The sequence below is a fragment of the Limulus polyphemus genome, unplaced genomic scaffold (genome assembly GCF_000517525.1).
Source record: "Limulus polyphemus unplaced genomic scaffold, Limulus_polyphemus-2.1.2 Scaffold119, whole genome shotgun sequence".
Lineage (NCBI taxonomy): Eukaryota > Metazoa > Arthropoda > Merostomata > Xiphosura > Limulidae > Limulus > Limulus polyphemus.
This window is the reverse complement of record NW_013665729.1, coordinates 709,314-732,323: the sequence shown is the minus strand read 5'-3', so window position 1 is coordinate 732,323 and position 23,010 is coordinate 709,314.

Here is a 23,010-nt window from a genome sequence, read left to right as displayed (position 1 = left end):
TTAATTAATACTACCTCTATAAATAAAATTATTATAAAAATTACCACTGTTTTTCTAGATATCCTGGAATGAATGTGTTCATGCCATACCTGTCGTATTGTGTTGCAAGACTTCTTTCTCTATCTGTGTTTTGACGAACAAATGCCCAAAACAACTTATACAGACCAGAATAACAACTGTTAGATATTTGTATGGTCATACACTACCTTCTCTGTTACTATTCGGGCATTTACTCATTAAATACTCCATGCATGTAGACAATAACATCAATATAGAACAGTATGCAAACATTTTGGCCAAGACTGTAAATACATCAGCAATAAAGCATGGACGCGTCAAATCTGTTTAGGTTTCGGAAGAATTAAGTTACAGTTTTGAAGATCTAACTCTCACTCATGACATACAAAACAGTTGGTCATCATGCCGTAACTTGAAACACTTGGGAGTTTATTACATCAATTCACAAATGTAACGCATTTCTACATTTTGAAAAACCTGTTCTGTCGTTTGATAATTTAATTTAATTTTCGTATAAAATAGTATTGAATATACAAATCAAAAATATAAAAGATCCTGACCTTGAGTTTTTAACAGTGAGTAGTAGGTTTTATAGTACTGTTGAAAATGTAATTATTTTTTACCTATTTGATGAGCTTTTTATGTTCCAATTCATAAACATTAATCAGCTTATTAATAACAAAAATCTGGTTAGCTAAACAAGAAAATAGTTGTTATTTTCGCTTATTCTTAGTCATGTTAGTTACCATGTTTACATCTTAATTCTTTTAGACAAACTTCTATCAATTAAATCAAAAATATGATTCTTAAAGATGACTGATATATATATTGTATCACAGGATATTATTCTTGTAGGAAAAGATTAATAAACTTTATCATGTTTCAGAAACTTTGTCTAAACATCGGTCTTTATTTTATCCCTTAGTATTACATTGTTTTTTTGCACTTTGGTCCTTTTAGAAATAGCTGAGAATATTCAAACAAGTACATTGCATTTTATAATATTAGAGAGTAATTGTCCTTAGGCTAGTTTTTATTTTAGAAATAAAACTATGATTCAATCGTATGCTGTTACATGAAAAACTGGAAACATTTAAAACATTCCTGTGCATACTTTAATTAAGAGAATCCTTGACTGTTATTTAGGAACCACATTGACGTCAGAAACTATGCCTGATATACATATATATTTTATAGATATAACATTTTATTTTGAATTAAATGACAATAAACTTATAATTAAAAGACGCATTGTGCAATGCCATTTTAGTGCACAAAAATTATATATATATATACACATATAAACAATACAATTAAGAGCTGTTTCATGACATGTTTAAAGGCACAAATATATTTTTTCTAGTTCTTCGACCAAGTAAACAACAAAACAAAAAGAAATTACATTTTGTTTTAGTGGCATCATTTGTTCACTGAATACGTTAGTAAGTCAAGTCTACTGACATTAAATTGTTAGTTACAACTCGTATAACAGCATTACGCTCAAATTCTAAATGTTCAAAGCTTGAGTAACTGAAAGAAACAGAATTGCGGGACAAACTGATCAATCATCAGATTACGTCACAAAGGATGCTACGACATTCCTTAATCAGTACATTTCAAATTAGAAACCTGTATTTACGTGGTCAGTTTCTTTGTTCAAGATAGTCCATTGCAGTCCTGGCAGTACAACATTGGATGTTATACCATACTAAAACAAAATCTGACTCGACTACGTCACGAAACGTCGTAAAACTCGGTCCAATGCCATCTCAATATATCGTCGAACAGTAAATCTGTCCCTTGGAAATAGAGAATTCTGAAAGCCCATTCTTCACACCGTAACTGAAACATTAGCGAAATAGCCATGCTTAACAATATTGCACTGAGCATAACGTTCAAGACTCTCCAGACACGAACTTATTGATCATTGGGAGGGACATGAAGCATGAAGCATTGACACACCTGTGAGCAGAACAGACACGTGATTCTATGCGGTCAGTCCTGGTGATCTTTTTAAAAGTCTCAATTGCCAAGTGTGGGATTAAAGGAGGGTATAAAGACTGATTCTCGCGATTTGGTTACTGATGATCAATGTAACTGCAGTCCTGAAGTCCACACTGATTTAATGGGAAGTTGGCTGACAATTCTTAAACAGCCATGTCATACAAATAGCAGTTATTATATAGTGTAGTTGACCTAGTCAGTGTTTAGGCTATCTAGCTTACAGACCATTTGGGTTATAGCGTTTGCACAACTTTCTTAGTATAAAACTAGATCTAACAAAATAGTTTGCCTGCATTTATCCGATTTCCAACATCTTATCAGTTCTGAGAAGCTGCACTCCCAATAAAAGCCTCCGCCAGTTTGGTTGAATGAAAGCTGACAGAATTTATATGCGCATTAATGAATAAAATCCTGTTTAACAAGAACTAATTAACCTTAGTTTGAAATATTAAAGGCGGAGTTTCTTAGAAACTACGAATACGTACGTAAATTTGCATATTTGTAAATAAAAGACCACGATTGATTTGGCTTGGTTGTTATTAAGCACAAAGCTACACAATGGGCTATATGTGCTCTGTCCACCATGGTTATAAAAACATAAATTTAGCGTCGTAAGCCTGTAGACTTACCGCTGAGCCACTTGGGGACAAAGACCACGTGTCATTCTTTGAAAACTTCACTTCATTTCTTATTTACAATATGTTTCAAAATTTAAAAGATGACCAAAACGTCGCTTATGTATAAACAGCACCTATGGTTTACACACCATTCCACCACCAACAAACGCAAAAGTAGAATGGCCGGAAATATTTACAACGGGCAAAATAAGAAATACTGTCTTTTCAGAAGGGATGTATAGTGAAACATCTATGCCTTCTCACAATAGGTCACGTGAAATATATACACGACTAAGGCCATATTGGTTTTTGTTATCGCATTCACGTGTAATTTTCTACACCATATTAATATTTTAACTATGTTTTTTGAAGCAGTGTATTTTCTTAGTGTTGATGTTTGTAATAAAGTGTTATCTGCCCAGAAATGAATGTTTCAAAATTCTGAGAAACGACGAGTGATGTACGCATACAATTATATTATTTGGTAAAGATGAAATATATTATAAGGGGAACTATTTTAACATGTCTAGTGACCAGTCGATTAGGAATTAATAACAGTAGCAGACAAACTACATGTTAGAGGAAAACCAATAGTAAATAACAATGAGTTGTGTTACGTATTACAATTTCAAATAGCCTGAAATTGAGTTAACTGATAATTTAAATTTATTTGTTAAATTGTACTTTGGATTTAGCAGTTAAGTAAAAGCTGACATATCTCCAATTTATGATATTTGACAACAAGATTGATACACGCAGTTTCTTTTTTTTAATACAAATACGTTTTAATATACACACAACAATACAATTTACAATAACAGTTACTACAAATAGTTATTACAAACAATGATTTATTCACAAAAGTTTCACAAACTTACAAGCAATATAAAGTCTTCTTTCTAGTCTGGAACTTCTTTGATATCTTATCGAGAGTACACGATGAGCGAGTTAATTACGAGTTGATGTAGGTACAATTTGCTTAACGGGGAGCTATCTAGCTTTTTCCTTCGTTATTCACCAGCCACACACACGCCGTGTTTTCTACGGTGAAGTTATATAATGTTTTCATAAAAATACTAATGTCCGATGAGAATCCACTGAAGTTAAGTGGTTTGTAATGTTAGAACTTTGTAAATGCTCCTAGTCAAATGTCTGAAGTTTTCCGATTAATAAACGTTATAACAATCACAGTTATAGCTTCTGAAGTTTATAGCAAACTGACTATAGCAAACTAAAAATAGATACTCCTTTTTGGTATGTCGAGTTGGTTATACTTATAGGCGTGTGGAGAGCTTCTAGAAAATTCAGATTACGTAACAATACAAAGCTACCTTAAGCGTTTACGTACATACATATATTGTTGATTCTTATACTCGAGAATCGTCTACAACTTTAGAGAATAGGCGGGAGTTTCGCTATACATATTTAACTCTATAAGTTATGTACACTTGTAAATATAAATTTCATTCAAACAAACATCGATATTAAAATAAATATATAATAATAAATCCGTCATAGTTGTGATTAGATCCCAGGTTAAAAACAGAAAGTATGTGGATTATGTTTACTATTTTAGGTACTTTGCGCCTTCAGAAGATAAGATCTAGGTCCATTCTGTTTCATGTTTCGTTGATTTTCAAAATAAGTTTTAGTATATATTTCGACAAGTATTTCCCTTTTGTACCAATAATGTACTATTTGTAGTAAGAATAACTTTAACACAGACCCAGTAAATCATCTTTTTTACATAGATGAAGTAAAAATATTAATATTAAATCTAATGACTTAAACTAAGACTAATGTCTAAAACAAGATTACTAATTTCTGGATATTTCTTATGCCTTTATATTTTAAGTCTTCAGGATTAAATTTGCTAAAGTAAAGGCGAATCCCCATGATCTGAATTCCAAATAACCTGTTTTGAGGCATTCATTAAAAAAAGTATTATGTTAATAGATTTTAGCTACTAATGTCATATAGGTCAAACTATTTACAAAAACTCTTCATTAAATAAATTTCTTAGCTTAGATACAAAAGACTTGTTGCATAGTGAACAATCTAACTACTATCTACACTTTTAGCATTCATGAAAGCTAAAACTATCTTTTATCTTTGCCTTAGCAACAAAAAGGTTTTATCGAATAAACCACTGGAAAATAATTATATATATATATATTTGAAATGGATAATTTATCCAATGAATCTAGAATTATATTAACCTATTTAATGTTTAAATAAACGCCAACGGAAAGGCTTAAGTTGTGAATTGGGTAAATTATCATCCAGATAGAATTTAAATACAGAGTTTGATATGAAACTTCACTGTATAATTACGTAAACGACAGAAATAAGTAAAGATTACCAAGCTTTCATCATAGGAAATTATCATTAAAACAATTAGCTGTACTTGAAGAGATATTGATGATCACCCAACTCTCATTTAAACACTTATTTCATTTTAGTCAGCACCCTGCCTGGTATAATAATACCTGATGGTCTTCTGGATCAGGCTATTGTCTAACGACCAGAACATTTCGAATAAAGCAGATTATTTATAATTAATTAAAGACGATTAAGTAATGTTTTTTTCATTGGGCATTTGAATGGTTTTTCATCTGGTACGACAAAGATTAGTGTATCACTATTTCTTTTAAGCTTTTAGGTTAAACTTTTAGTGACTCACCATCACGATACAATAATTTTTCTATTAGGACTTTTTTGCATTAATTTCTTCACAAACAATACCATATTAATATACATTTTTGTTAAAATCTTATCTTTTCGTTCGTTCTTTTGTAGTTAAACACAAAGCTACTCAATGGGCTATCTGTGATGCGCCCACCACGGGTACCAAAACCCAGGTCTTAGCTTTATAAACCTTCAAACGTACTGCTGAGCCACTGGGAGGCTTCTATCTGTTTATAAATATAGCTAAAAAATACCATCATTTCATTTAATAAACCAAAGTAGCCGAATACGTTTTTCAAACATATCTACCTGGCAAACTGAATCAGAAACAAATTAAAATGTTGCAATTATAGTTTTTTTTTCACCTGCTTAACTTTTCGTTATATCATTAAAGTTCATCAAGGTCTGACATAAATCATTTAGAGAAAACTCTCTTCTGAGAAGATTGAACTATACAAACCTGTCACCAGTAACATAGGAGCTTTCATGCACAAAACCTGCCTTCTCATTGTCAAACGAAGTATAAGGTAAATACAAGTTCTATCTCCTTAATTTACTCGTGACTCATATATATTAAATGAACGGCCTAAAATTAGCTAGTCTTATCACTTACTATAAACAACTAGCTAACAGAAAACCTATGTATGCTTTGCCAGTGGATATATATTTCCTGCAGCCTAGAAAATATTTTTGTTACATTAATATTTCAAAAACACATCTTCAGCTCTCCAGTCATTTAAGACATATTGTATAAGCTCGAACAACTTCTGAATAGTCAAAGAACATAGTCTAATATATAATTTACTGCAGTAGTACTAAGGCCCATAAGGTTTCGGTATTCAATCATTGCCATTTACCACCGAGACGAAACATTATCAAAATATACGTTGTTGACGTATGGAAACTATCTAAGCTGTAACACGATTTATTAAGCATCAAATACAAGGAATATAAGATATGAAAAGGACAGTATTTTATTAATTTATGTATTTATTTTACCAATAATAAAGTCCGGATTATGTAATTCACAACATTACGTGGATATATATATATTTCATTTATTCAGCTCTCCTATTTTTTAATAAGATTATTTCAGATTTAATACTTTTAGATTTCTATATATATTATTACTGTAGGTACAGTTACGCTGAAAGTGTTTGTTTGTTATGGATTTCGCGCAAAGCTACACGAGGGCTATCTGCGCTATCTGTCCCTAATTTAGCAGTGTAAGAAGAGAGGGAAGGCACTAGTCATCACCACCCATCGCCAACTCTTGGGCTACTCTTTTACCAACGAATAGTGGGATTGACCGTTACATTATAACGCCGCCACGGCTGAAAGTACGAGCATGTTTGATGGGACGGAGATTCGAACCCGCGACCTGCAAATTGCGAATCGAGCATCCTAACCACCTGGCCATGCCAGGCCCGCTTAAAGTGACAACTTTAGGCCTAGCAGTGCAGATTTATAGTTCTACACTTTATATTATTAACTTTCTTGAGCAATGGTTACTTTAACGACTAGAGTTATTAAACAAATGGTTAATTTTTAAACGTTAAATGTATAACGGAGATATTATGATAACATTTAATGTATAACATATAATATTTAATATAACAGTTAACGTATGATATAATATTCATATTAAAGATATTAGAAGTTTGGTTTGGTAAATTTCTCTTGCATGTAAATAAGTGGAAGAACGGATGGTATTTAAATCAAATTGAACTGGGCATCATTACAAGAAGAACTTTGAGGAGAGTATTGGAGGGAGGAAAGCTTGTGCCATGGCTGGTGCCATACTCATCACGCGTATAATAGTAGTAGGAGTAATATTACTAATATCATCTTAATTACGCTGGGTACTTGATGATAGAAAAAAGAAGAACGATGCACAATGATAAATAATAATAAAGTAAAACTTAAAAGTGGCTGCTGGTGGTTTCGATATTAGAGAGGGCTACTTGGACTGCGCAGTAACAAAATCGGTGACCAAAAGTTAGTATTTGAATAAGTATTCTAGTAGCATTTCTTTACAATACATAGAACAAAACAATTTCAGGTCAATGGGGTCAAAACAAACCAAATTGTGGACGTTTACATTTAGTAAGTAGAGGGCGCTGTTGTGTAATTGTTTTGTGTTTATGCACAAAGTTACACAGTATTTTATCTACGAAAAGTGGGTATCGAACACGATTTCTAGCGTGTAAACCCTCAAGCTTATCGCTAAGCCACTGGAGCGCAACTGTTGTATATGCAAAATATATTTGCATTTAGAAATAAGATTATTATAAAACGCCATTTTAACCACTCTAACTATAAAATAATTTATTGTAGATTACGATCTTCTTTGATCATTTGACTTTTTAAAACATTGTTTCTAAAAATTAAAGGAATATATTATTGAAAAAGTAAAAATAAAAGGCCAACAATTTCAGGATTTCTATATTATTTATTATAATGCCAAAACCATAGTTTTGAGGATTCGAACAATTTTTTTTAAACAGAAAATCAATTTCTTTTAGAGATTCATGATGTATATCAAAACATCTAAACAAGTTGAGGAAGGGTTGAAACCCGGAGGTCAAATATCAAGAAACCCTTGACAACACAATAAGGCAAAACAATATAGTACTATGAATATAAGAGGTTAATTCTGACTATCTAAGATGTGTTTCCATGAATATGATCATGTTTTATTATTTTACTCCTATTACTTGTTCTACATAGGTTGACTACGTTATTTTTAAACGAATTTGGAGTCTCACTGTGTTGTTACAGTCCATTTTACCACATTCGATCATGCTCTATATGACGGTCGTGCACCTTAACAATACCACTGCAACGTGCTTTCAATTGCAAAAAGCTCCATCATAAGGCTGTCATGTTCAAAGTATACTACTTCTCCCTGCGGGCTATCCATAATCCATCTCGCTTATGAGGACCCATCTCATCAGTCCTATTGCACAGTAATTCATTGCGTTGTTTTGGTGTTATTTTACGGCAAAGCCGCAGTGGGCTGTATTTTGTGTCGAACCTTGGCTCTTAGCATTGTAAGTACATAAACGTACCGCTGTCCCACCAGGAGACTAGGCATTGCGTCCGACGAATTTATTGGTATGTTTTCATATGAAATACTTATTTCATTCTCCAGCTGCTTAATGTATGCGACTATTGAATGGATAAGTCATGGAAGCAGCTTGTGTAAATGTGACTTGTGTCGCTTTTATAGACTGTGATCCTTCTTGATTATGCTGGGGCACGTGGATGACTTTTGCCACTAGCATTTGTGTTCGTGGACCTTCACTTGTTACAAACGCCGCATTTTGCTCATCACAGTTGAGGTATGACTTGTTGCAAGTCTCTCTCTGGATGGTTCTAGTATCCTAAGCCATATTCTTTTGTTTTCCAGTGCCAGAGTGCAAGGGATACCGCCGTCTTGAAAATCCTAAATCCTCAATCTGAACAAATCTTTATGCTCTGAGTATATGAATATTTTGTGTCGGATGTTGTCGTTGTTTGTAATTAAGCACAAAGCTACACAATGGGCTATCTGTGCTCTGCCAACCACGGGAAGGGGTTGTTACATACCTTCTCCAAAAAGATATATTTTCGGTGGTATTACAATACCCGTAAAGGAAAAGCCAAACAATGTAGTTTACATTCATGCTGTTCTATCACGACTTTATAACGGCAATGGTTGTCACGTGACTTGCTAATATGCATATTAAAAGTGTTTTAATAATATATATTCATCTCTTTGTACACATAAATTTGATTTCATCTGGGGATACTTTTGAGGTCATAGATGCCACTATGAATGCCCACTTTAATTTGGCGTGTTTCTTGGTCATAGAGCTCCTTATCGAAAATAGTGGCTTATTCTTAACGTGTTCTTCAGAGTTTTATAAGTAATAATGCCTGTTACAAGCGCTACGTGTACAGTGTTTATATAAATAGTGGTGTCCGATTATCGAGGGTCCGACGTGGCCTAGTGATTAGTATGCCAAGCTGTGAGCCTGAAGGTACAAGTTTCGAATACTACGCTGCTCAACGCACTTAACAGTACGTGTCAGCTGTGGATGGATGCGTGATAAGTGCGACAGTCAATTTCTTTATTTGACTTCATGCCGAAAAAGCCCTTGTGGCGGCGGTTGTTGCTGACTAACAGCCTTCCTCCCTACTCAGAAATTCAAAATTAGGGACGGCTAAATGTGCCTGATCTGAACGTTTAGTTTATGTGCGTATAAGGTGATTTCCTTGCTGAAAATACGAAAAGTGACTTAACGTTCTCTTATCATTTTACTCAGGTTTGTTTCTTTGTTGCACCAAGCTACACAATGGGCTATCTTTGTGCTCTTTCTACAGCAAATACGTTTTGGTGATGAATATATTATTTATTCCAATTTAACTGTTTACTATTTATAGAGGACATTTCACAGAAAAAAAAAGAGGAATGTGTTTTGTAGCGCACACTTATTGAAAATTAACAATCACATTTTCTGCAGTGTTCCATAGTTTACATAATCTGTAACAACTAAATATTTCATAACTTATGGTTGCTTTATTAAAATTTTGCGAATTAGCTAAATTTGTATATATATATGTACTTTCTCTCTAACCGACTTTATTAAAACTGTTTTTTTATCTTCAAGAGCTCTCGAGCTAAGCTAGGCTCTGAGCCTAAGTGCTCAGACGTTCCATGTGTCACTTTAGGAAGTCGGAAAGAGTAAATGAGGCATGAGGAAGGCTCTCCATTGCCCCTTGTCTGGAGGGCTGCAAACCGTGAAATTCCCTTAGAGCCTTATCGAAAGGAACATGATACTGACATTTAGTAAGACGTATATCAAATAGAGACAAACCTGGCAGGCATTCTGCTCTTTTCTTTACTCTGGAATATTTGGGATACAGGTTCGGGGAAAATTATAAATTACGAGTGACAAAACCATCGGGAAAGCGAGGGCCGTTGATATATGCGTTAGACAGGAACAAGAGTGTAATATTGGATTATGTATATAACGTAAGATAGAAATCTGTACGTGGAATGTTCGCTTTAAGAGACCTAAAACGATTGTACTGTAGCTAAGCATGTCAAGGTTAATGTGCTGAGGAACGACGATTGATAACATGAATGAGAGCCATTTAACATAATACTGTGTCTTAGAACGGAGATGCCATTACATTCCAAGGTTAACGATAAACTATTCAGCTTACTATATATATATATATGTCACATTGAAGCCAGTGAAAGCAACAAACTAAGTGCGTGAAACGTCACGAATTACCGAACAAAGAGAGTTGTGAGAAATTAGGCAAAAACATGATTTTTATTTAAATAAATTAAAAACACGCACTTTTTACGTGGACGGTATTTGTAATTATTGTATACTTTATTTGAAGTTTTTAGAAATTAAAAAATACATATATATATGAAATTAGGATACTTCAAGTAAAGGTAATGACAAACAGTTTGAAGGTAAGTTCTAAAAATACAAAGAGTCACAAGCTGTATGAACCTTCAAGTATATATCCAGTGTATAAGAGTACATCTTCAGCCATAGATCATATTTTATGTTCGGAATCATCGCGTAAACTAAATATTAGAACGAGGTAGGAATAATATGTGTCAATAGAACTTTTCCGCGGTAAGTCTGAGAGCTAATACAGGAATATCAATCTGTATGAAAATGCTGTAATGTTTATATTAATCAAAGGTATCTTTGTTTTACATATCAAAATACAATACAATTAGTTAAGTTTCTACAAACGATGTAACCTATCAGCATGTTCTGATTTTTGATGTCTTAGATTGACATATCTCCCCCCCCCCTCCAGTGGCACAGCGGTATGTCTGCGGACTTACAACAATAGAAACCGGGTTTTGATACCCGTGGTGGGCAGAGCACAGATAGCCCATTGTGTAGCTTTTTGCTTAACTTCAAACAAAGAAACAAACAAGATTGACATAAAAACTTTTCTAAACTGAAATAAATATATCTTAATTGTTTTCAAACAGTTTTACCTGAATAAAAGTTACAAATGTATTGTTTCATTTGGTTACTGGACGTGATTTTAGATTAACCTAATGAGTACAATACTTGTCTTTAAAAGGTAGTGGTTAAAGTAGGAAATGTTTATTTACAAAGTAGTAAATTATTTGAGTGTCAATTAAGCAGCAAAGTTATACTGAACCTATTTTTTCAGCTGTTTAAATGACGTAGATGAGGAGATGACTAGGCTTGCTATAGCTGTACACAGTTCAGTCATTACTTTCCGTGTTCTTTTCCTAAGTTAAGGGAAGATGCCAAGCTGTATAGATAGTTAGGTTCGCTAATTTAAACTAGTGATTCCCAATTCAGATCTGTAAATTGGTGATTGGTGTTTGGGGTTTATTGGCACAAAGCAATGTGGCTATCTGTGCCCATATCAGGAAAGAGCAGCCATACTTGTGTGTTCCTACAGGTGTGGTGGTTAGATGAGCATGTACAAGGATGAGCAGGGTTTGGTATGAGTCTGTGAAAATACATATACACGAAATTTCAGTTTATCGTTCACTATCATATAAACCACCTCACAAGGCAGTGAAAATATATGCACCAATAAATCGAATATATGGAGAAGCTGAACGCTGAATCACTAATGGTGCCATAAAAATAGTACGATGATCGTTGTTACAGATATTGGTTAGAACATTGGCGTTTCAGGTATTGGTGAGAACACTGACGTTTCCGATATTGGTTAGAACACTGACGTTTCAGATGTTGGTTAGAACACTGGCGTTTCAGATATTGGTTAGAACACTGACGTTTCAGGTATTGGTTAGAACACTGACGTTTCAGGTATTGGTTAGAACACTGACGTTTCAGGTATTAGTGAGAACACTGACGTTTCAGGTATTGGTGAGAACACTGGCATTTTAGTTAGCTGTTTGTATAATTTATATACTAGATGAACTGCAACTCTGTGGTGAAACTATAAACTACCTACCCAAGTGCCCACATGAACAGCGGACTACCCAAGAACATATAAACAATACCTATACAACTCTTTACAATGCACAAGTGATGTTTTGTGACACTTTATAAGCTCAGAACTTGGATTACATCACCAGCTATTGATACTTTATTGAAACAGCTAGTTTTTCGTTTTTAGACTGTAAACTCTACAAGAGCAATATATATTCAATTTAGAGTATGTAAGGTTGATAACCATGCAGGCATGTTACCGAATGAAATGATTGTTAATTTTATGAAAGACGTGACTGAAACCAGCGTAGTATCTCGTGTTACTAAAATTCCACTGTTTAAACCTACAAAACATGGTTGCTGGTTAATCTGAGACCATTGTTTGAAGATCGTGCAGACATCCTGAGAGTAAGTTAGTAGATATAACATACAAAATTATTAATACCCACTGAATTTGCTGAATTATTCGTGCAAGTGAAATGCTTACTTTTGCCAAGTTCCAGTACTGCACGATAAAAACTTATCTGCTTGCAGTTGCAGTATTTGATAAGCGTTTAAATCACTATTTATATGGTAGATAATTTATGGTCAAAGTACATCATGCACAACTTAATTGGTCCATGACCTTTAAACAAATGGAAAGTATAACCACACAAAAACTCAAGAAGTATAAATTTATTGTAGAACATCAATGGGCTAACAGCTTGAAAATACTGTCTTACAATCAGATGAGGTATTGGCTCTTCTTAAAATATCCTGATCTGGGAACTGCCGTGAAAAATAAAATATCAATTATAACAACTTTAGCATAAAATTGTAGGAGTTTCTTGAAGAAAGAACATCAAATATGATGACATACCTATCTTAGGCATTGCTTCCTATACAGTAAGCTGAAGCATGACCTTCATAGGTTCGTGAACGTAGAGTAAAAACACTTAACCTCTGAAAGTTAAAATTAATGAATGTAAGGAATCTGATCTGTGACGCAGCTAGTAATACAATAACCTCTTCGATCGGTTTTTCTATACAGGTTGCATCACAAAAGAATCAGAGAGCATCAAGGAATGTCTAACATCCCCAGGCAATCTTTGATGTTTGACTTTCTAGCCGAATTCATTCCCATCTGTAGAGTAGTGGTGTAAACACTGCACTACCTATATGACTAACAGAAAGAATCATCCATTATATGTTTTCCATTTGAGACCTGTAAATATCTACTGACTACCCCCAAGACTATCAGTTGTGATTAAGTTTTTACAAAATGTTTTGAAGCTTATGCTCTGGCTGATATGTCACCTCAATAGTTTGTGAAAAATTGCCTGAAAAGTAGATAACTTGTTTCAGACTACCAGAAGAGATTTATATTTTTTTTTAAAAGCGAATTTTCGCAGTCAGTTACTGGATGAGAAGAAGATTCATAACTTCACTATACCACTCTAAGTCTGATAGTTATCTGAGCAGACTACACAAGTTGTGGCGCAAAAGATTTCTACATTTGTGAGCTCAACTACAAATGACTGGGATAATAACCTGCTATTTATGATTTTAATATATAAGGAATACATATCTTACTCTCCAGTTATCCAGAATTTGTTTTGTTCCCCTTATTATTCAGATTTGTTTTTAGGTTTTCTAAGTTCTTACTTAGGAACAAACTAAATCTGTTAGAGAGTGTGTACCAAATCCATCATGAGCTGTCAAAGAACTTATTTGATGTTTCATAAGATAGATGCATTGTATTTTGCTTTACCTTATGTAGTGGGGTATCTTTGTCACTGTCACATGGAATAGAGATACGTATGTATTCTAATGCCTGTCTTTTGATTGGTGAGCTCCAGAAATGGGGTTTATGCTCGCAGTTTTGATGGTTTGAGGGAAATTTGATCATATTTTTTGAGAATAGAACTGTAACAAGTCGTCCTTTGTTACCATTGTAGCAGTGCCTCTCTACATGTCACTTAATTGGGTGTCATCTGCTCCTCTCTAGCAGTTGGAATTTCTACGTTCTGCCAAATGTTAATTTCCTGCTTGTGCTATGTGTTGCGTAGCCCACAAGTGGCTTAGTAGTAAGTCTGAAGGCTTATAATGCTAAAAACCGGACTTCAATACCCATGGTTGGCACCTCACTGATAACACCTTGTGTACATTTGAGCTTAACAAAAAACAAATCCACGAAACACAAAGAGTCGTAACGAAAAGGTACCACCCCTGCCTATAGTATTTCACATGTGGACCCTGATGGAGAATTACATACAAGTCATAATGGTGACCATGCCTCTGGATGGCGAACTGAGGAGAGTTGGTACAGACTGTCTTCCCGCTGAAGCTAATCTGTGGCCAATTCCAGAGCAATTTTTCAGCAAGGCCCAATAACAGTGTCGGATGCCAATCTCTATGTTTCATTGTACATGTTTCTCCAAATTGTCTTAGCAAATCTACTACAAACAACTTTCCTTTGGTGGCTTTTTATGGGCATCTCCAATCTTGGGTGATCTACTCATGATCGGTTAATATTACCAGCAGTGCATGATAGACAAGGCCATGATTTTACTGTCTTGGTAGTTTGGAAATTTGTTTCACAAAATGTATGAGAGAGATATAATCTGGAGGAATTGAAGATACAAAAAATTACTTCTTCAACAAAAACTAAATCTTGATTAAAAGGAGAACAGTTGATTTTCCATTTGTAAAAGCTACAGTCAAGGAGGTAGAGTTTGAAAGTAAAATGCACTGTATTTAAACGTTAAGGGAAGTTAATTACATAATAAGCAGACATGATAGATAGATGATTAACACATAAATGAAACTTCACCAGCAAGTCTTCTTTATTCTTGCAAGAAACAGTGAATTGCTCATCTTAACAAATTTGATCACTCTCTCTTAAAAGCCAAAACTGCAATTACAAAATACATTCTCCCTGCATATGACCAGTCAGAAAACAAGCATTGGAATGTAGAAGTATCTGTGTTCCATGTAATATCTGCAAAATCATCTACCAAACATAAGGTTAAGAAGGACAAAAAACAACTATCCTATGAAAGAGCTGATAAGTTACTTGACGAGTTAGGATACAAGAAATAACACCAGAAGCTGAGTTTAAACATAATATCAACAGAATTTAGCTTGTTCCAGAATTAAAACTTAGGAAAGCTTACAACTTTTGTAGATAGTCAGCAGATTATATATATATGAGAGTAAAATATGAGGTATTTGTATGCTTCACGTTCTATTTTGTTTTGTTAACCACATATGGATAAAATAGATATTTTTTGACTTATGACACTGTGCTATTGTTGTCGTTTTTATAAAGGTATGGGAAGAACTTCTTCTGACCATATGGACCCATTTATTTTACTAGCTATTTTAGTTTGATGTTTGAGAGGGTGGTTAAAGTTTATCTTATTTGTTTCTTTTAATAAAATAACATCTTTTCCAAAAACAAACTGTAGCTTTTGTGGCTATAAGTACATTTTGGGATACATGATAATACTTGAAATATCTATTTGGGAAGCTTTTGTTCAATAGAAATGATTAGTCTCTATGTTTTTAACAAGAAAAGGCATATGGTATCTATGGGATTTATACTACCTCAAGAGTCCGCCATTTCTATGGGATACATGGTCATTTCCTCATTTTTATTCGTAGATCTCTAGCTGATGGGTTTGATGCTCTCATAATCCTTTACAATGATTTGGCCATTCCTAAAGGCTCTAGTTTGAATGTCACAATATTGATGTTTATATGAAACAACTTCCTCCATATTGATACTTTGGGATTTCCAGTAACTCATCACATACAAGGCTTATCAAGAATCAGCTCCTTACTATTCTTAACTGAATATGTGAGTGGACTACTGCATGGATATTCCCACCAATAAGGATTACATCCTGACCTGTAGCTCCCTCTAAGAGATGCTCTGATTCCTGTGATGGCTGAAACAGTTCTTGAAAGTAAGCTGATTTTTATTCAACACATAGAACATTTTAACGTTAACAAGATAAATAAATGTCCTAAAAAGATTCTCTCCTTGACATTCTGGGAAATAGGTAAGTGTTCTTTGCTACAGATTTGTCGATCTCTAATATGCTCAAAGTTGAATATTAGATCTCTGGTTTATGCTTTGTCCATGGATTCCGCTTTGATCCTCTTCTCCATATTCGACTTAAGCAAGCATCCTTACAGTATACTTACAGAGCTATAATCCTTGGCATTGAATTGCATTTTACATTTTACTATCATGACTAAATGGATCATGATTTTTTGCAAATTGCTGATATATTATTTCTATTTTTGGTAATCGTACCCAGGCTGTGTTGATCAAATCATGGCTGTGTTTTCTAAAATGTCTGGTTACTATTCTAACCTGTGATTTCTCTTTGAGTTATTGTAAACGTCAAATGTTTCTGATGGACATTTTGACTTCTTGTTCAATAACATTTTATGAATTTTTGCAATGCAATTTACATAAGTTTAAGAACTTCTAAAAAAATCTTAAGCATGGGTGGTGATTGTGAGATTTCATAAGACTCTTTGTAGGAGGGTTATATAGAGTTAATAATATAATTCAAGGTTAATACTATACCAAAAATCGGCCGCAAAACGTAGCATGATAATATAAACATATGACATAGTTGGTGTAAGCATCTTCGACTTATCCCTTGTTCAACTGGTTTTCGTTTTTAATGGCTAGTTTTTTTTTATCTGCGTTTAAAATATAATTGGAAAGACGAGATATTGCTATTTGGGTGCTCTTGCCACAGAATCTCTTTGAAGTTACATCCTTTACAGAATTCTGCAATGGGTATAATTCATCTTATCTGTTTATGGTTTACCGCGCGTATTTATATATATATATATATGTGTGTATATATAATTGTACGTCCTCCGCTATTTTCCCGATTTAAAAATATTACAGACACAATAGTTCAAAAGGTACTTTTAGCAAGTTCATTAGAAACATTTTCTAATTGAAAATATTGCCCAGTTACGATGTATCTGTGTGTGTACTAAACTAGCCTAGGTACCCGATAGGCTATTCAACTAGAATATCGATCAAAAAAGAATAATTCGTTTTGTAAATGTAATTAATCATAAGAAAACTACACTGTAAACCTATAAACAAATGAAATACTGTACAATCCAATGAGGCAATATACTTTTTAATAAAAACCTAATGTATTCAGTCAGTTTCTTTATCTCTGATAATAAAGAGCAGCATAGATCAATTAGACAAAGATTTCAAAAGTTTTACTTGATAATTACATTAAAGCTTGAAACACATATAAGCACTAATGATTAGCCCTGCAATTTTATTATTCATTTTCCTGGACTAGAGATATGTTTCATCTCTTTGTTCCTTTCTCCGTGTGGATGGCTGGATTTAACAGTGATGTTAATGTTTCTCTATTTACTGATTGTGTTAGGCTTCAACTAAATGTGCTGAAATAATTTAGGACAGCGACACTTGTTATTTCTTTGATAATTTCACCCGTTATCCAACTGAGATACAAGAGTGATTTTAATGTTTCTATATTGATTGTGTTATGCATCAATTAATTATGCTGAAATAATTTAGGACAGCGACACTTGTTATTTCTTTGATAATTTCACCCGTTATCCAACTGAGATACAAGAGTGATTTTAATGTTTCTATATTGATTGTGTTATGCTTCAATGAATTATGCTGAAATAATTTAGGATAGCGAAGCTTGTAATTGGGTAATATGCCCAGTTATCTAATTGAAATGCTGGTATAGCTCGATATAGCTAGTGAAAAGGTTCCGCTTAAATTTCACACTATGAAAAACAGAAGAAAATAATCTTAGGTAATTAAGTTTATTTCTGCAGTTTAGTTTATCAGTTCGATCATCTGCTTTCCTTAAAAAAAACATTTTTCAAACAAATTTTAATGAGCATTATTATGTCAGAACTATTTTAAAAGTCATAGCGTTAGCAACAACCTGTAACATGCAGTTAGTAAAATATATTTTTATATGATTGTTTACGTCGTTAAGAGCTGAAACCATTCACTGGTATCATGAATCCGAAATGCTCGACTATATCAATATTTTCGTTGATATGTGTAAAACATTTCTAAAAATGTCAGTTGTTATCAATATATAGGCTAATATAATGGCATCAAATGTTATAAAAATATCTATAACCATTTGTTGAATGATGATAAGTGTTTGAGCTGTGAATCATAGATAAACTTTTATCAAACACTGTTATTGAAACTTTTCTATATTTTGATGTATAGAAATCAGATATCAAGAGAACTGATTTGAACTTAATAGACAAAGAAATATATTGATCTGCCTAAGTTCTTTAAATACAATATGAAATCCACCATTTTGGTAGCTCTGTTCTCTCATTCAGGGTGAGAAAAATAACTTCAATTCTCTCTGGTTAAAATAAGTGATTAAACTGTTAATTTAAATAATGAATTTCTTAACTTAATTTTCCTATGATCTTTAATATGCTAAACATACTATTAATGTATCCAACACAACAAATCTGGCTTTAACCAATCTCTCTCAAATTACAACGCACATGGAGAGGATAGCTAGAAATATTAGATAAAGCAGTAGTTCATAACCCTGGGGTTCCGCAATGACTTCGTTTATAGATCATAAAGGCTATAACTAACCACGATAATGATCACATTGCTAGATCGTATAATGTGCTAACGTTGATAATTTTTTCTTTACAACGTATTATAGGCTATTAACCACGACAATAATCTTATTTCTGATTTTACTGGGTTTTGCTGTTAAAATGAAAATACAATATTAGATAATAAACATAAGCGGAATAAAACGATATTTTAAACATTTAATTCAAATACAATTGGAAATCCAATTTATTGTTTTACAGAAATACTTTTAGAGCAATTTCTTTTTTACCTTGTAGAAAAATTTCAATATTTTACACAATTTTTAACTTAATGTCACTTGTTTCCATGTCTTAAAAGTACAAGGGTCTAATTTATCTTCGTCTGAAGGCTAACCAACTTCGATTCTGCCCCCCCGCCCCCCAGTGGCACAGCGGTATGTCTGCGGACTTACAACGCTAGAATCCGGGTTCGATATCCGTGGTGGACAGAGCATAGATAGCCCATTGTGTAGCTTTGTGCTTAATTACAAACAATCAAAACTTCGATTTTATAGAATGAGATTTGAAGAGATGTTTAATAACATTATGTTAAAATGTAAAGAATTAGTAACAGAGGTTCACGGTTAAAGACAGACCACAAATATCTTACGTCATACAGAGTATAAAATATAGGTGGGCATTATTACTTCTGTATTGTTTTAAATTTTGAACTTGAGTTTTTATTGTTATTCGCTTTGCTAAGATTTAGATACATATTTTCCATTATTTACACGTTTCAAATAATATTTATTAATTTGTTTTTTCGTTTTTAGTTAAGCAGCACAAAGCTACACAAGCTGCTATCTGTGCTGTGTCCACCACGGGTATCGAAAAACAGCTTTAGCGTTATAAACCTCCAGATTTACCCCTGAGCCATTGATGGGCATAGTTATTAGGATAGGTTAGGTTTTTACAGAATCTTATTTTGTTTTTCTCATAGGTGTAACTTTCAAATGTTTAGTTTACGTAGCTTAAAAGTCCTTTATGTAACATTTACGTTTTCTTTTTTTTTAGCTACAACTGTTTTGCCTTTGATTATCAGTGACGAGTTTCTAATGATTCGTTTCAAATACTATATTATTCGAAAACAAGATCAGACTATTCACCGCAAAACATACCCGTCGGTTATTGAATTTATAAAGGAAATTATAAGAAATGAAACAAATAGGAACTTTTATAAAGAAAATCATTGTTTCTCATGTACCACCTGCTTATCAAAGGATTAGTAATTCCAGAAATTTAGAACAAGTCCAAAATCACCAGGATAAAGAATTGTCTAGGGATGATTTGTATAATTTGCAAGTAATAATTTACCAATTAACTTTTATATGACATATTCAACCGCATACCGACTTAATTATAAGAGCAGGTTTAGAAGATATGTTTGAAGAGTTTATCAAACTCACCAAATTAAGTTCTGACGACCCTCTATCGTTTTCTTGTAATACTTCATTCGGATTAGGAAATCTGTATATTTCTACTTTTATTTTTCGTCATGTGTTATTTGAAGGAAATCCTATTATGCCTAAGCATTTTTAACACGCAAAAGGAAATTGCAAAGGCATCAAGAAATATTTTCAAGCATAGTTCAAGTAGAATTAAACATTTGAAATGCTTAAAAATACCAATTGTGATTGATAGGGAACGCGGAATATACAATAGCATAGCAGCTATTTTGCCATCTCTCCAAATTTTGTTTCGTTGGAACCACGTTAATAGGGACGTGAAGGTTTGGCTGCGAAGACATGGTGTTAAAAGTCATGATACATCTGTATATCATAATAGGTTTTCATGTTCATATAAAAAACATTATTCTGATATCTTTCAAAATGTCCAGGTTAAGTGGAGTTCAACTTTTTCTGAGTATTATGAAAGCAATCTTAAATATAATGTACTGAAACGCGTTAAGTGGTGGTAACTAAACACAAAATTCATGATCTTTATTCAGGGGGTGACAGACAATATCGCTAAACCTCTCAATCAATTCCTTAATTAAATCATTAAATAAATGACCTGAAGCGTTCACTGATGCAGAGTACTCAGTTAAGGCAAGGTTGTAGGCTGTTAAACTGTGATATATAGTTAAAACCGCATATGTGATAAAGATATCAAAATTAAAGAATAGGTAGAACAATCGCCAAGTTTTATATTTTTATTTAAAGAAGGGTGACGTTTCGAGCTCAAACTCTGCTACAGCTATACGATCTGACGAAGAGTGCTAGCTCGAAACGTCACCATTCTTTAAATAAAAGATACAAAAAAAAACTTGGCGATTGTTCAGCCTATTCTTTAATGCAGTTAAGCTGTGGCCTAGGGAAGAACGTCAGTGTCCATTAACCGGTCTGTGTTACCATATTTTGGAAGTCTTAATGAAAACAGATTTAGATGTTGTTAAAGAATAGCATAAAAAATATATCTTTTACCTCACAAATACTATAAGAAACGTCAGATAGTAAGTCAGCTAGGTAAAGACCGAACTTCGGAGATGAGAACACAATACCAGCACCAGATGCAATCAAATACACTCAAACTCCAATGGTAATGATAAATGATACAGACGACGATTCTCAAATAGCGTAAACGACATTACGAATAAAGACTGAGAAGAGCTCACTTGAAAGAAAAAAAAGGAGTACTAGGACGTTTCCATCAAAAATACCGAGACAACGGTTATAAAGCGAACGAATATTACTAATGCTGAATAACATTAATTTGTAAGTGAGGGCTTCTAGAGGTGGCAAGTGAAGTTATTAGATGCCACCCTGGATTATCAAAAGTTTTTTTTTTAGTTACTGTAGTCTAAACATTGTGCAGAAGCAAAAGGGGACCATTAAGGTAATTGCTTATGCGAGGTAAAAAAAAAAGAAGAAAAGTCCAATTATGAAGCATCATTAGAATATAATAAAGTTAGTATTAAATAATTTTGTACTATAATGTAAATTTGTTTAAACTTATATTTTACATTTAATATATTACATTGTTGTTGTTTACGCGCAAAACTACACAATGGGCTTATGCGCTGTGTCACCACGGGGTACTGAACCTCAGATTTTAGCGAGGTAAAATATATCACATAAATTTTATTTGTAAATAAAACAGAAGGATGTGTAATTTTACCAGTTTAATTTTATTTGTAAATAAAACAGAATGATGTATAATTCTACCAGTTTAATTTTATTTGTAAATAAAACAGAATGATGTATAATTCTACCAGTTTAATTTTATTTGTAAATAAAACAGAAAGATGTATAATTCTACCAATTTAATTTTATTTGTAAATAAAACAGAATGATGTGTAACTCTACCAGTTTAATTTTATTTGTAAATAAAACAGAATGATGTATAATTCTACCAGTTTAATTTTATTTGTAAATAAAACAGAATGATGTATAATTCTACCAGTTTAATTTTATTTGTAAATAAAACAGAATGATGTGTAATTCTACCAGTTTAATTTTATTTGTAAATAAAACAGAATGATGTATAATTCTACCAGTTTAATTTTATTTGTAAATAAAACAGAATGATGTATAATTCTACCAGTTTAATTTTATTTGTAAATAAAACAGAATGATGTGTAATTCTACCAGTTTAATTTTATTGTAAATGACATAGGTGTACGACAGTACAAGTTAAATTTGGCATTAGAGATTATATTTCAACTGTAAAATGTATTTAGATATAACTGTGGTATCTGTCGATTTAACTTACATATAAATAACAACAATGATGGATTATGTGATTGTGTAAGTCCTTTTACATGTTAATCGCAGAGGGATATAGTCTGATCAAATTTTGAATAAAATTATGCAGCTAATACTTGGTAATGGATATAATTTGACAACGTTCATAATTTTGTTTCATAATTTAAGCTTCTCTTAACACTTCAACCTACACATAGTATTCCCAGTTTCTGGATTTTTTTCTAATATTGTTTTAGGTTTTACCAGGAGAAGCTTTTGAATATCAAGATAAGCGACGAATGACTATAGAGGATTTGATTATGTAATAGCAACATATATAGCACCGCGATCAACTTATTTAACTCGTCTAATGTAAAACAA